The sequence below is a fragment of the Symphalangus syndactylus genome, chromosome 9 (genome assembly GCF_028878055.3).
Source record: "Symphalangus syndactylus isolate Jambi chromosome 9, NHGRI_mSymSyn1-v2.1_pri, whole genome shotgun sequence".
In the NCBI taxonomy this organism is placed as follows: Eukaryota; Metazoa; Chordata; class Mammalia; order Primates; family Hylobatidae; genus Symphalangus; species Symphalangus syndactylus.
Window position 1 is genome coordinate 121,659,354 of NC_072431.2, and position 17,083 is coordinate 121,676,436.

A 17,083-nucleotide genomic window follows, 5' to 3' on the forward strand; every position below is an offset into this window, starting at 1 on the left:
CTGTTGGCTGTGAGCCCTTTCTGATGCAGTGTTTTCATCAGAGCATGTGTGTAAGACGATGACTTCCCCTGGACATCTTGTTAAAAGATAGATTATGATTCAGAAAGTCTCAGGTGGAGTCTGAGAATCTGCATTTGCAACTAGCTCCCAGGTGTCTCTCTAAGCTGCATCCATGAACTATCCTTTTAGCATCAAAGGTCTACCTCTGAACCCGTGACCTACATAGAAGGACAGGAAGGAGAAAGGCAGGTAAAAGATAGGACTGAACGTTCTAATTCTAGTCTTTATATTTTTGAGAGGGAACTCTGATTATGTTTAGATTTAGGTGGCATTTGGCTGAACCTGATGAAATGAGGCAGAGTCATCTTTAAGAAAATCAGAAGGCCAGGTGCAGTGGCTTACACTTGTAATCCCGGTACTTTGGGAGGCTGAGGCAGGCAGATCACGAAGTCAGGAGATTGAGACCATCCTGGCTAACACAGTGAAACCCTGTCTCTACTAAAAATACAAAAAAAAAAAAAATTAGCTGGGCATGGTGGCATGCACCTGTAGTCCCAGCTACTCGGGAGGCTGAGGCAGGAGAATCGCTTGAACCCAGGAGGTGGAGGTTGCAATTAGAAAGTATTTAGAAGACAAAACCACTGATTATGCTTAGATTTAGGGGGCATTTGGCTGAACCTGATGAAATGAGGCAGAGTCATCTTTAAGAAATCAGAGGGCCAGGCGCAGTGGCTCACAGATGCCATAAACAAAATGTCCTGTACACACAATGGATGACAGATCTAAAATGCGTAAGTGAAGGGTGTATGGGGGAAGGAGGAAGAAAGAGGGCAGAGAACTGTAATACTGCACACATAACTGAGAAGTTCACACAGTGAACCACACAGTGGTAGTATATATGGTGTGTAATCAGGGCATAGAGATAGAGGCAGATAAAGCTGACTAGTTTTAGGCTGTCGCTGACCAGCCACAGAATAGCCACAGAAAGGTTTCTTCTCCCTGGGTCTTAGTCTCTTCATCTGTAAAATGGAGATAAATTTTTGAAAGGGTTTGAAAGAACACATTAAAATTGTACATCATGGTGAGTGGCATTTAACAGGCAACAGTAATGGTAGCTCTCACTCATAGGTTTTCTAACCTCCAGTTTCTAGCCTCTGAAATGTACTCTGGGTACATTACCTAACCAAAACTGCTCTCTCATTAGTGTCCTAGTGTCTGACTAAATGAAATGATGCATCAACTCCCAAACCTAGAATTCCACCTGGGAGCCTCTTACTTTCCAACTACCAGGCTTGACTTACAATGACGTGCCTCTTTTCTTCTCCTCTTAGAGATGTTCCATTGCACAATGACCTTCCCATATTTCTCTCACTAGTGAGCACTGTCCTCATCCAGCCCCACTTCCCCTCTCTAAAGCTTGGTTCAAACACCAGCTTTCCAAGAAGCTTTGTGTGATCTCTTCCTTAGTGGAAGGTGATTTCCAAAGCTCAAATACCATGCTCTTTGCAAATACTTTGAAACCCTTCCCAGGGATGGCTAAAAACTTTAGGAGAGCCTGTTTCTTGGTTCCTAAAGAATTTTACTAGATTTTTATAGTTACATTTGTTAGTATGTAACTCTAAGTAATAATATTTATATTTTTCTTAATAACCACTCAGCCTACTGATATGAGGAATAGAAGCTTAGGAAAATGAGGGTGGTCCTAATATAAATTTCATAAACCTAAAAGAATAGTTGAAATGAATTAATTTTGAGGACTATTTCCAATGCGGCCTTATGCCATCTGAATTTGAACACTCCTTGTTAACTTTCAACTACAGAGTAGGGGGAATACACAGCATATATTCTATTCTAAACTGTCTGCAATTAAAAAACTTAAATTAGGTATCTGCTAGTCAACCAGCCAAAGAGCTAACTGAATGAGATAATGAAAGATAAAGAAAATACAGGGTTAATAATTCAAAGAAAAATTTCTGATTTTTAAATCTGTTCCTTTGAAAAATACTGCAGATTTTTTTTCTTTACTATCTTTCTTCTAAACAGTATTTCTTCTATTGCTTCCCTGGCATTTGCAAAAAAAAAAAAAAAAAATCCATTACAGGAACTTATTTTCTGCACTTGTCAGCTGCTACCTATGCAGTTCCACTATGAATGGCCATTAACTGCCAATCTCAGCATTATTACCATGAGGCCTCCATAAACCCCATCCCATTGGTCAGTCTTACAAAATGGCACAGCTGCAAAACAAAGTCAGTTACGATTCAGCCCCAATTTTCCCTGTCAACAGCCTTGTTCAGCTTCCCAGATATTCCTACTTGTTGCCAAGTCCATTTTGTAAATGAAATCTGCCTTTTGAAAATCACCATATGAATATGTCAACAGGTCATGAAATATTTTCATTACAAATCTTAAAGAAAAACTTAGCTTTAAAGAAACAGTTTGAAAAATGTCTATTTCATTAAGTGCAAGTGTGAAATCTTGATGGAAAACATTTATTTTGGCAACTTTCTATTATGTTGGTGGCCCCAAAGTATCCTGACTAGACTATCTTTGTGGGAGGTGAAACTGGGGGATTCTGGAGCAAACGAAAAATTCTCTACTAGGAGCTTTTGGACCACAAGTATTGGGGAAAGACTGGGAAAATCCAAAGTGCAAATGTCAGGCACAAGAGCTTATTCCTGTATCATTGGAGCCATTTCTCAATTATCCACATCAAGAAAAAAAGAAATAGTGGTATGGACCAAAGACAGAAGATAACACCCAAAATAATTCACGTTTGATTTTGGAACAAATACATGTATGTGTGTACACACATTTCCCTAATTCAACTATATTGCTGAAGTCACCTTCTCTGCCTGATACTTCCTACTCATCCTTTATGACCCAATAAAAATGTCACTTCCTTTGCGAAGCCTTCCTCGCCTTCCCAGAGAGATAATCTATGTCTCTCCTGTGCTCTCACGCCTTGGGTACCTTATAGCTTTTGTCATGTTGAGCTACAATTGTCTTTTTATATGTCTGCCTTCCCCAACTGTCTTGAGAGATCTGTGATCTAAAGTCAATGTCTTATTTATTTCATTTTCCCCAGAGCCAAGCCTCAAGTATAGACGATGCCAAGCAAACATTTTTTGAATGATTATTTTTTCAGGTAATTCCAAGCTGCTTGGGGATGTAGCATCCCAGATGTATCTATAGATGAACGAAAATATCAGAAGAAATATCAAATTACAATTAGAAACTGACACAGATCATTCCCAAAGAATGTAATCAAGAGAGAAGTTCACGAGATTTCTTAAAATTAAAAGCTTGTCTTGGACCTTTGTGATTTCCTTGCAGCCTCTCTAGCATTCACTGATCACAGCAGTCACTCACTCACTCACAATAACCGTGCTGCTCTGTTTTCTTATTCATCATTTTAGGCACAAGGACTCTCTTGCTACTAGACGGACGGGACCGTGCTTTAATAATTATAATGCTCCTTTACTTTTTAATAGCACACTGTGTTCACCAATTACTCATAGCCACATTGCTCTGTGGCTATGAGTTCACTGTGATGGCTATTCTCATTTTCATGTGAGAAAACTAAGAATCTAAAAAAATTAAGTGACATGGACAAGGATACACAGCTAAATGTAAAAACTGGTATCAGGACCCAAATGTCACTGACTCTAATATCTTAGTGTCCTAGACACTGTATGATGATGTTACAGCTTATTCTCCATAGTACAAGGAAGGTCCTGATTTATAGAGAGAAAACCCCAAGATGAGGGAAATTAAATCCACATTCAGAGATCTCAGAAGGGCACAGCTAGAGGCCAGGGTGAGATTCAAGACTCTATATAGGTTTATTAATTCAAAGACTTGCCTCCTTGATGTTCCTTTTTTATAAAATATGAATGATAATTTGTTATCATGACACTTCGGCAAGACCCTTTCCAAAAAATAACACTAACAAAGAAGAGACACCATATATATATATAAGATATAATAAAAAATAAGACACCATATAAACTTTATGTAAGCAACTTTGCTTTAAGTGAAAAATTGTGTCAGTGATACCAAGAACAAAAAACAAACAAAAAACAGTACCATGGGGCTAATGATTGACAACCAATTTATATCCAGTAATTGGCTGATTTGATGTTAGGTACACACACACACACACACACACACACACACACACACACACTACTTATTTAACTAAAGATTCTTTCAAGTTGGAGAGAAAAGCTTAATGGAGAAGGTACCATTGAGGAGAACCGGGAAAAGCAAGTAAGAGAGAAGCCACATGAAGGGTGTTCCAGGTGTACACAGCCCAGAATAAAAAGGGTCATGTGGTTATGAGGAACAAGAAAACCACCAGAAAACAGCAAGGAAAACCCCAGGTGGAGGAAGGATAGAAGGCAGAGATAAAAGTTGGAAAGGGTCTTAAATGTCAAGCAGGAATGGGAATAATTTTACAGTTATTTTTATTGTGTTTAAAGATCCATAAAATTTACCATTTTAAACCATTTTTTAGTGTACTGTTCTCTGGTATTAAATATATTCATATTGTTGTAACCATTGCCACCATGCAGCTCCAGAACCTTTTCACATTCTGCAATTGAAACCCTGCACCTATCAAATGCTAACTCCCTGTTTCCCATCTCCTCCAAGCCTCTGGCAACCACCACTCTATTTTCTGTCTCTGAATTTTACTACTCTGGGTACCTCATATAAATGGAAACATCCAGTATTTATCCTTTGGTGACTGAATTATTTAACTTAGCATAATGTCTTCAAGGTTCATCCATGTTGCAGCATGAGTCAGAATTTCCTTTTTAAGGCTGAATAATATTCTATTGAGTGTATATACCCTATTTTGTTTATTCATTGGTCTATCAGTGGACATGAGTTGCTTTCATGTTTTGGCTGTTGTGAATAATGCTGCTATAAACATTCATTTATAAATATCTATTTGAGTCCCTGCTTTCAATTCTTTTGTGTTTATACCTAGGAGTGGAATCCTGAATCACATGGTAATTCTACATTTAATTTTTTGAGGAAGTGGCATACTTTCATTTGTAAGGGAGCTGCAACCATTTATATTCCTACCGGCAATTTCTTCACATGCTTGCCAACACTTATTTTCTTCTTCTTTTTCATAATAGACATCCTATGGGTGTTTTAACAAGTAATTTTTAATACCAAGCATTTAAACTAAAAATAAAAGTGCTAACAAATGCTAAAACACTGTAACAACTTCTTAACTGTATTTTACCAAACTTAATATAAATTATAATTACCAACCTTAACCTAAATTATAGTAAGAAAAGTCTAACCTGAGCTCTATTCTTTTAACAGATCTATCCTTTTAACAGATTTTTAAGTGCACCACTCAATATCGTTAACTATAGGCAGGATGTTATACAGCAGGTCTTTAGAGCTTATCACCTTGGGTGACTGAAAACATTCTATCAATAAGCAATTCCCAATTTCTCCTCCCTCTAGACCCTGACAACCACCATTATACTCTCTGCTTCTATGAGTTTGACTGTTTTACAAGTGGAATCATGCCATATTTGTCATTCTGTGACTGGCTTATTTCATAGCATAATGTTCTCAAGTTTCATCCATATTTTTTCTTTTTTATTATAAGTTCTGGGATACATGCACAGAACATTCAGGTTTGTTACCTGTGTATACACATGCCATGGTAGTTTGCTGCACTCATCAACCCGTCATCTCCATTAGGTATTACCTCCCCACCCCCCTGACGGGCCCCAGTGTGCGATGTTCCCCCCCCTGTGTCCATATATTCTCATTGTTCAACTCCCACTTGTGAGTGAGAATATGCAGTGTTTGGTTTTCTGTTCTTGTGTTAGTTTGCTGAGAACGATGGTTTCCAGCTTCATCCATGTCCCTGTAAAGGACATGAGCTCATCCTTTTTTATGGCTGCATAGTATTCCGTGGTATATATGTGCCACTTTTCTTTATCCAGTCTATCATTTATGAAGCCAGCATCATCCTGATACCAAAACCTGGCAGAGTCACAAATTTTTTGTTTTGTTTTTTTGAGACAGAGTTTCGCTCCTGTTGCCCAGGCTGGAGCAAAATGGCGCGATCTTGGCTCACTGCAACCTCCGCCTCCTGGGTTCATTTTCTTCTTTTTAAAGGATGAATAATATCGCATTGTGTATATATACCATATTTTGTGTACCCATCCATCTGTCGATAGACATTTAGGTTGTTTCCATATCTTGTTTATTATAACTAATCCTGCAATGAACATGAGGATACTAATGTCTCCTTGAGATCCTGATTTCAAATCTTTCAGATAAATACCCAGAAGTAGGATTGTTAGATCACATGGGAGTTATATGTGTAATTTTTTGAGGAAGCACCTTTCTGTTTTCCACAGTGGCTGCTCCATTTTACATTCCTATCAACATTGTACTAAGGTTCCAATTTCTCCACAAACTTACCAACATTGTTGTCTTTCATTTTTATGATAATAGCCATCCTAAATAGGTATGAGGTCATATCTCATTGTGGATTGTAGTGTTCATTTGCATTTCCCTGATGATTACTGACATTGAGCATCTTTTCATATACATGTTGATCATTTGTATGTATTCTTTGAAGAAATTGCTATTCAAGTCCCTATCTTATTTTTAATTGGGTTATTAGTCTTTTTGCTATTGAGTTGTAGGAGTTTAACTCCTTATCAAATATATAATTTGTAAATGTTTTCTACAATTCCTTAAGTTGCATTTTCTCCATGTTGATAGTTTCCTTTGCTGTGTAAAAGCTCTTCAGTGTGATGTGGCGTGACTTGCCTAATTTTGCTTTTGCTGCCTATGCATTTAGTATCTTATCCATGAAGTCACTGCCAAAACTAATGTTATGAAGACTTTCCCCTATGTCTTCTTCCACAGATTTTTCAGTTTCCAGTCTTATATTTAAGTATTTAATCTATTTAAAGTTAATTTTTGTATATGAAGATAGGAATACAATTTCATTTTTTTTGCATATAAATATCCACTTTTTCCAACGCCATTTGTTGAAGAGACTATCCTTTCCCCATTGTGTGTTTTTGGCACTCTTATCAAAGATTAGTTAACCCTGTATTTGTGTAATTCTAGGTTCTCTATTCTGTTCCATTGGTCTATATGTCTGTACTTACACAAGTACATAGAGTTTTAATTACGATAGCTTTGTAATATATCTCGAGATCATGAAGTGTGGTACCTCCAGGGCTGATTGTTTAATATAAGTTAGAGGGCCCAAAGATATCAGGTGTGGACAAATTGTTGCTTATTGAAATTCCTGAGATAGGCAACCGCTTTCTATTTCACCCAAAGGACAGATAAGTGACTAATACTATTTGTATGTTCTGCAACTTTTAATTGCAAAAGACCAAGAACCTTAGCAATATAACACTGATACAAATTGCTTAGTTTCTTCTACTTAAAAGAGACATTTTCTACCTTTTTTTTACAGAAAAATCATAAAATATTATCAAAAAGTATTTAAGTATCCATTATTTCACCTATTCCAAAATAACCACTGTTAAATTATGATATAACTTTCTATATCCTAAACTCAAACATGTCTACTAAAACTTTAAATTTTCTGTTATAAAATGCAAATCCAAAATTACACAGTCACATGGATCTAGATCTATTAATAAGAAAGTATATTTTATGAAGAGATTTGTTTTAAAAAAATTAAAAATTATGAGAACTTAGGCTAATTTGTAGAACTTACCACTTTCATATTATTTCACTTTAAGTGACCTAGGAGAATTCCTCATTAAAAACTAGCTAAATACATGGATATTTCCAAACTATAGTTTATTAATTATTGCACAAACTTAATTGCTTTAAAAATGAACAGTTTGTTTTCCTCTATAAAATACACTCATTGCTAAATACATTTTGCTTAAATTTTCCAGAAGATGGCTCTTTGAGATGAAAGAAAACATGAAAAACTTCTGGCTGAAAGCATTTTTAAAAGTATTTAGGGAGGGAGAAAAGAAAAGGTTAAGACTGAAATTAACTACAGTGTGTGATAAATGAGAAAAATGAAAGCACAAAAATAAAGTTAATACAACACAGTAGCTATCTAACCCAAGTCAAGCAAAGCAAGAATTAAACATATAATAACAAAATTAACTCAGCCTCATGAGAATGTTGATTGGGAGATGACTTTACAAAAACAGTGTTGATTACAGAGTTATATAATAGGTTACTGTTTGAGTTCTCTTAAAGTTTCAAGCAATCAGCAATTGTAAGTCATCAAAATCTTAAGGTCTGAATATGGAAAGCATTTTTTAAGAAGAAATATTTACTGTTTTCAAAGCACTTGAAATAAAAAAATACGAAGCTAATACTATGAAAAATTAAAACATGACTTAGTCATCCCTGATTAAGGGCCATTGCCCAACTTTTTACAGAAATTATCATAAGCATCATTTTAGTCAATTATAACCATCCTTGTACAAAATCATTTAAAGGCTTTCTAAAGTATACACAAATCAGCTAGCCAAAGCAACCCAGTTACCGATCACTGAAGAAAGTATTTAATATCTGGTTGTATCAGAGTGCACAGTACAAGTTCTTATCTTACTGTTTAATAATATCTCTTTTATTTTTACAGCAATAAATCAGTAGGTAAAAGAATGTAATTATCATAGTGGTGGAATTCAGAGAGGCAACATTAGGGAGATTTGATCTAACTTTAAAGCAGATTTAGGATTATATGATGGCTCTTAAAGAAATTGATTTTGGCTGTTTATTTTGCTTTTTTTTAAAAAAAAACTCACTAAATTATGTGTACCAAGCACAGGCAATGGAATTCAAATCACTGGTCACTCTGTTTTATTTAAGGTTAGTCTCTTATTCCTGCAACGCAACTGGCAAATTCTTGAAGGCTTCCTCCTCTATTTGGTGGTCCCTGTCTCTGGGAGGTCTGTTCCTCCTTCAGTCTGGACTATCTTGTGCCTGCTTCACTCTGTGACAAAGATGACCTCTGCAGAGTCAAATTCATGTAAATGACCAATAGGCACTTCAAACGTAACATGCCAAAAATCTGGATTTCTGATTTCCCTCAAAAAATTATGTCTCTCATATTCTTCCTTCCTTTGGTAAATGTCAATGCCAGCCTGCTAGCTGCTGAGGGCAAAAGGCCTGCAGTCTTCCTTGACTCTTACACCTCATACCCAATCTGTGCTCACTGACATAAGGACTGATGGCACCGATTACTGGTGGATGTTAGCATCACAAAAAGAACGAGACATATATACCTCCTGCCGGAAGTACACCACCTATGAAGTAGTTCTGCCCTAAACAAACAAACAAACCTGAATATTCAGAAAATATAGAAGACAGAGGAACATGTTAAATGACATCATGGGGAAGCAATACTCTAGATTTATGACAATGTAGTTTCTTAAAAAAAAGCTACAAAAAATACCTAAAGGAGTAATCCGTATATTAACAGCAACTTAATAATCACACAATGTAGAAGTCTTATTTGGACTCAGATTCAAGAAAACAAACAATAAAAGAAAATAACCATTTGTAAGACAATTGATAATGTGAAATGAATATTTCTAAATATTAATTTTTTAGATGTGATAACAGTATTGTTGGGTTTTTTTTAATCCTTTTCTTTTAGAGATACATACCCAAACATTTATGGATATAATAATATGATATCTAGAGTTTGCATCAAAATAATCCTGAAAGAGTAGGTAGGTTAGCATATAGATAAAATAATTATTGAAGCTGGTGGATGAATACGTAGGGGTTCCTTACATGATTCTATCAACTTTTGTGCATGTTTGACATTTTCTATAAAAGGTTATTTATTTATTTCTTGAGACAGAGTCTCACTCTGTCATCCAGGCTGGAGTGTAGTGGCACGATCTCAGTTCACCACAACCTCCATCCCTGGGTTCAAGCGATTGTCCTGCCTCAGACCCCTGAGTAGCTGGGATTACAGGCACCCATCAACACATCGGCTAATTTTTATATTTTTAGTAGAGATGGGGTTTCACCATGTTGACCAGGCTGGTCTTGAACTCCTGACGTCAGGCGATCCACCCGCCTCAGCCTCCCAAAGTGCTGGGATTACAGCCGTGAGCCACAGTGCGCAGGCAAAAGATAGTTTTTTTTTTTTTTTTTTTTTTTTTAAGTATTTATTTCATTAGAGAATCAGGTAAACCTCACATTACACCGCCAAGACCAAAATAATTTTGTAGTTAGAATGTGTTCAAGAAACCAGCCACAATGTAACCGGATTAGATTTCAACAAAGAGATGACTGTGTTTCTCCAAATAACCTTCATTTAGGAAGATGACATTCCTCCAATATGTGGAAAGACAATGAATTCACTTTCTTCTCTCTGCCACTGAGGAAGAAATTCTCTCTCTTGAGGGACCAACACTATTTCCTTTTTGCTGCTCTTTTCCCTTCTCCTTTCTTTGGTTTCTCCTTTCCATGAAGCTTCTTTAGTCGTTTTTGCTCATCCATAAAATCCTGATGCTCATCTCTGTAGAGTCCAAGAAATCGGAGTGTCTGCATGAGTTCAGCGTTAAGTGTGGTGATTTGGTTACCAGTCATAAGTCTCCTTCTTCTTGGCCAAGGGCAGTTCACTAAACAGTTTCACCACTTTCGTAGACTTGGAATCAAGAGGCCTGGTGACTTCACCAAATAGCCAGGCACTGAGATGAGACATGCGCAAGACATATTCTGTTTTATGTGTGGATTCATGGCCATTTCAGTTACATTCTTCTTGGTCTCACGGAAAATAATAGCCCTCCCTTCAGACCCACTGTAGACTTGAAGGACATCTCCAATACCTGCTGGCCTCTGAGACCAATGACACTGGATGGCCAAATGTGTGGCTTTGATATGATGTTCCACCATAAAAACACACCACGCTGAGTTTCCTAGTTATATCTTTGAAGTCTTTGGCTACTTGGTTTGCCAGTTCCCTTGTTGGAGCCAAAACAAGTACCTTTGGTGAGCGGCTTTTTTTAATTGTTTCTTGATTTCTTTGGAAATCAATCAATTAAGCGGATAGCAAAAGAGAATGTCTTTCCTGTTCCTGTCCGTGCTTGAGCTATTAAATCTTTTCCTTCATATACAGGACCAAAGGTCTTAACTTGAATAGGAAAGAGATATGTTACCCCTCGACCTTTCAGAAGCTTTATAGTCTCTTTAGAAATAGGAAAATGGGAGAAGTCTCCTTCTTTCTGTTCACGTGTTAAGGTCTCCTCTAGTTATCACTTGATTTATGAGTAGAAGTATCTAAGGATGATACTTGCTTTGATGTTTTTTCATATTCATCAATATCTCCATTTGGAAGATCTTTTCTTCTTGATTTATGAGATTTAGAGAATTCATCTGAAAGTCTGTTAAATCCTTCTTCACTGTCTCCATTTAGCTCCTCTTTCATTTTAGGGTTTTTGGCCTTGGGAGCATCCAGGTCATCTGTAACACCATTTTCTCTTGTTTCTGATTTCTCATATGAGTCATAATGGTGCCTTGACTTTCTTCTGTCACTCCAGCTCTGTGTAATGTGTTTTCAGCTTATCTTGTTTAAATCTTCCTAACAACCCTATAAGGGAAGTACAGGTCCATAATCCCTTATCTGAAATTGCGATATCCATAAAGCTCTTTTGCCTCTCCTTCTTCTGGCTCTGGGACTCCTCCAAGGGTGCTTCCAGCTCCATAATGTCCCCCCAGAGGAGTTTCCCAAGCATTACTGGCCACCGCCACCTCCCTCCGGGCACAGTGGCCACAACCACCTACGAGTAGCTACAGTGTGTGTGTGTGTCTGTGTATATACATATACACACACATATATATGTATATACATGTAGATATACATATAAAACCTGCTACAAATATATACACACACAGTATATATATATATATACACACACACACCCAGTATATATATATATATATATATATATATACACACACCCAGTATATATATATATATATATATACACACACACCCAGTATATATATACACACACACAGTATATATATATATACACACACACAGTATATATATACACACACACAGTATATATATACACACACACAGTATATATATATATATACACATACACACACAGTATATATATATATACACACACAGTATATATATATATACACACACAGTATATATATATACACACACACAGTATATATATATACACACACCCAGTATATATATATATATATATATACACACACACCCAGTATATATATACACACACCCAGTATATATATATACACACACACAGTATATATATACACACACACAGTATATATATACACACACACAGTGTATATATATATATATACACATACACACACAGTATATATATATATACACACACAGTATATATATATATACACACACACAGTATATATATATATATATACACACACACAGTATATATATATATATATACACACACACACAGTATATATATATATATACGTACACACACAGTATATATATATATATGCACACACACATATGTGTATTTGTGTATATATGTTACACAATATATACTATATAATTAGTATGTATCAGGCACTGTCCAAAGTGCTTTGTTTATATTATGCCATTTCATCACGATGTCTATGAAGAAGATACTATTACTTTCTTCAAAGAGGAGGCAACAGAGGCCCAGTAAGGTTAAGTATTGTGCCCAAGATTGCACAGCTGGTAAGTGGCAAAACTGGGATCCAAACCCAGGCAATATGGGCATTAGTTCCTCTATTGCTCCTAGGAGGTTCCCACTTGAATCACAGGAAAAACAGAGTCTATGAGGTCCTGTGTAATCTGGCCCTCTCTCTACACATTGCCTATTAATTTCCATGTTCAGTCCACTCCAGTCCCATCACCTCCTTGCTCTCTATTGAACACACCAGCATGCTCCCAGCTCAGCACGGTAGCACTTGCTGGCCCCTCAGCTTCAAACACTCTACCTCCAGATACCCACATGGTTTGCTCAAATGTCAGATTATCAGTAGAGTCTTACCTAACTTCCCTATTTAAAACTGCAGGCCTCTTCTCCCTTTCTTCCTTCCCCTCTTGGCAAGCTTTATTTTTATCCCTAATGCTTAGCAGTACTTGACAAGATATATATTTTACTTGCGCATATTTCTGCTTTACCTGATTATAATGTTAAGTTGCATGATTGTAAGGATTTTTGTCTGTTTTGCTCACTCTCAATGTCTCCAGCACCTAGAATGTGTTTAGCACTTGGATGGATGAAAGGAAAGCAATGAGAGGGTGGGAGGGAGCGAGAGAGGGAGAGAGGAAGGAAAGGAAGCAGAAAGGGAGGGAGGGAGCTTGAGTTGTACGGTGTAACTGATCGATTTTCTTCATAGCATCAGAGGTGACTATGAATTAAACATTAATGAAAAGCTAAGAGAATTCCATCACCACCTCTTTTTTTTTTTTTTTTTTTTGAGATGGAGTTTTGCTCTGTTGCCCAGGATGGAATGCAGTAGTGTCATCTCGGCTCACTGCCACCTCGGCCTCCTGGGTTCAAGCAATTCTCCTGTCTCAGCCTCCCAAGTAGCTGGGATTACAGGTGCACACCACCATGCCCAGCTAATTTTTGTATTTTTAGTAGAGACGGGGTTTCACCATGTTGACCAGGCTGGTCTCAAACTCCTGACCTCAGGTAATCCACCTGCCTCAGCCTCCCAAAGTGCTGGGATTACAGGCGTGAGCCACTGCGCCCAGCCTCATCACCACCTCTTAATTTGATTTTACATAAAGAACAGACCACACTTACCTAATCTGTATGGAAAGCAGTTGTCCAAGATTAGAGTCTTGGGTTTTAGCTAAGGCAAAAAATTGATGCTCACGTGGCAAGGAATTTGTTTGGGAGGTAGGGAAACTTGTCTACAATGGGAAATGGAGGAGGGAAGTCACTACCTTCTTAAATACCAGTAAACATTTTTCCTTGGTGAATATTTTAATTGACCTCCGTTAGTTTTCAGGATGCTTTATTTCATCTTTACTCACTCTCATCCAGAGTACAGAGAATTCAAGACCACCGTATTGGTCTAGGTCTACAGAAACGAGAACTGGGGCAAAGAATTTTCTAAGGTAGTACGTCCTAAAAAAGAGGAGTAAATAATGTTTAGAGCTAGAGCAAGAATGTTGTATTGTGGAGGGTGGTATAAGCTAACTTTAGTATCAGGAAAAACATTTACAAGTTACACAGAATGTCCAGAAACATTATGTACGTCTTATGGACGAGGTTGTCCACACAACTCCGAATAGCAGGCAGAAAACAGCAAATTGTTCCTCATAAAGAGCCCCAGTTGCACTGTGTTTAGAATTGGAATTCCAGATGACTGCGAGTCTGTCTTTCATATAACTCTTAAGTGCCCTGAGATTTTCAGAGCTTTACACAATCAAAGGTTTAAGCCTGAAATTACCTACAGCATTTTAACCAAGCCAAAGGCTAAATATCAACATTAAAAACAGACATACATTTTTCTTGGGTGATGTATGCCACAGTCAATCATGTGGCCATTTTTATCCAAAAAAGCCTAGTCTCATTGGCACTAAAAGATTTCCTATCATGATAACTTCTTCAATGACTTTAGCCAATTTTAGATGAATATCTCCATATATTATTTCAATGTTACAGAACTCTAACTTTGAGAACTGAACTCATCATACAAGACAAATCTGCTTTTAAAGTGTCTGAACCTATACTTACCATCATCTTTCCAATACTTGCAGGTCCCCCAGCCTATCACTGTTTCAATGGCCCTAAAAACCTCAAATACTGCCTTCAATAGTAGCCAAACTTAGACACAGTTTCATGTCTTGCCCCACATCCTCAAAATAAAAAGTCTTTTTGTCTCAAGTCTTATGTTCCACGTTTCTCTATAATTCTATTGCAATAAAGATGCACTTTTAATTTTTCCACTTATTCAATCCTTACCTAATGATATTTTGCAAAGTAATTGATTGTATCAGAATCCAGCTTCCTGGCGGTACTGGTTGTGACATATTACCTTTATTTATAATTTGTTACATTCGTTTTGACTTCTAATTATGGATTTTCCTACTCTGCGTCTCATAATGTTCTCATGTTACGTTGGCTATTTAAGGATTTTTAGGTACTGGAGGCCAGACATTTTTTCTCAGTCCCTTAAACTCTCTACTTCTTCTTTCATACCTCTGCCTCTTCCCTTTCTTAGCTTCTCTTTCTCCTGCAGGCTCCTTCACAACAGTGAGCAGAGGGACACTGGAGGAGTCAGCCAAACATTTGCTTGAGCCTACGGCAGGAGACCATCCAGAAACAGGTTGGTGGTAGAGGGATTCATGGACAGCATTGGGGCCATCTGGTCTGGGGAGGGTTGAAGAGCAGGCGAGTGAAGGAGGCTCACATAGGATGTGTCTTAAGGTGTCCTTAAGAAGCTGAAAATGTCATGACTAATCTGCCAACATGGTGAAACCCTGTCTTTACCAAAAATACACAAACTAGCTGGGCATCCTGGTTGGCACCTGTAATCCCAGCTACTCGGGAGGCTGAGGCAGAAGTGTCACTTGAATCCGGGAGCCAGAGGTTGCAGTGAGAGCTGAGATCGCGTCATTGTACTCTAGCCCAAGGGACAAGAGTGAAAAAATGGTCGTTTAATCTATCTAGGTCAGCGGAAATAATCAGATGCAAATGTCCACTGTAGTTTACATTTTCTATTACTTCAAAACTTAATATGGGCACATATTTAGTTTCGTACTTCTTATCCTCCATATGTTATTTGACAAAATAAAGCTATTGTTCTGCCTTTATATAAACCTGCTGTCCAAAAAAATGTGAATACAATTTTCAACATTAAAGATAACTATAGTTGAAAATGAGCTTATTTGCATTTGGTTTTGTGTAAAAAAATTACTTCACTGGAAAATATTCCAAATGAGTGATTCATATCATAAGCAAATAAAAGCAGTTTAAAATATATTAAGCCACCAGTTCAGAGCCATTATCGATATAACAAAGACTCTTTATCAATCTTAACCTTGTCCTCACATCATAAGTACATGATAAATGTTTATCTGAGTTTATCCAGGACAAGCACACTCTAGTATTTTCACAGTTACATAGCTTTTCTTCATTGTGCTAAAACAATTGTTTAAAACAACGCAGATACACTTACATATTCCTGTATCATAATCTTTAAAGTCTAAACTATTAATTATAATTATAATCAAAATATAAATAGACTAAAATAAAGGATTCAATTTTTGTTCCTTGGTTTGGGAGAGGTACAAACAAAATGAGAAAGCAAACCGTTTCCTAATTTTAAAAACTATGCTCCTGATTTCAGTTTCTTTAAAAAGATGAGCTTGGCCAAACAAGCTGGGCCCATGGAAATCTGCAAACATGTGTCATTCAGCTCGAGTAATTTTAAAGTATTGCCCTGATCCACCTGCATACAATTTTCATGAAGACTTGTTAAATGTTTAATAGGACTACTGGGTACTCTTGTATGTAAGGTCAGCTGTAGGATAGTTAACTGTTCCTAAAGATTGGGAATGTTTATAAAGTGAGAGTAATATAAGGCAGAAAAAAACAATGAAAAAGAATTATTGGGGTTACAAGCTTGAAAAAAAGATACTCATTCACAATAAAGTATTACTACACGTAAAACAATTACTCTGAATATTATATTTGGGGATACACAGCATATGCACTAGACTTGATGGTATCTTTTCTACAATCTTCAGAACTAAAACAGCACTTTTCCACCTTGAGACAGTAACTGCCACTTACTAATTCTGATAGACTAGACTTATCAAAGTCCACTCCCACTCAAAGCTGCAAACTGCCAAAACTATTAACAAGCTGAGCAATGTTTTCTTTTTTTCCAGAAGAATGATCAGTTCAAGATACCAAGTCATCTTTGTACGTAAGGTACAACTAGAAATGTTTTTTAGTTTAAATGTTGGCATTGTATCACCAGATAAATCATTGATATTTTAAAAGTTGACTCACAAATGCATAAAATATGAATAAATATGTTAGAATTACAGTTA

The 17,083-nt window shown here is 36.8% G+C and overlaps 1 protein-coding gene and 2 pseudogenes across 1 annotated transcript in view; all 3 read right to left on the reverse strand.

Annotated features, from left to right (window-relative positions):
* Positions 1–17,083, reverse strand: part of ADAMTSL1 (ADAMTS like 1) — a 956,380-nt gene that overhangs the window by 843,376 nt on the left and 95,921 nt on the right. The gene's annotated exons all lie outside the window — the stretch shown is intronic.
* Positions 10,432–10,765, reverse strand: LOC129490772 (small ribosomal subunit protein mS33-like; annotated as a pseudogene).
* On the reverse strand, positions 10,731–11,796 carry LOC129490363 (ATP-dependent RNA helicase DDX50-like; annotated as a pseudogene).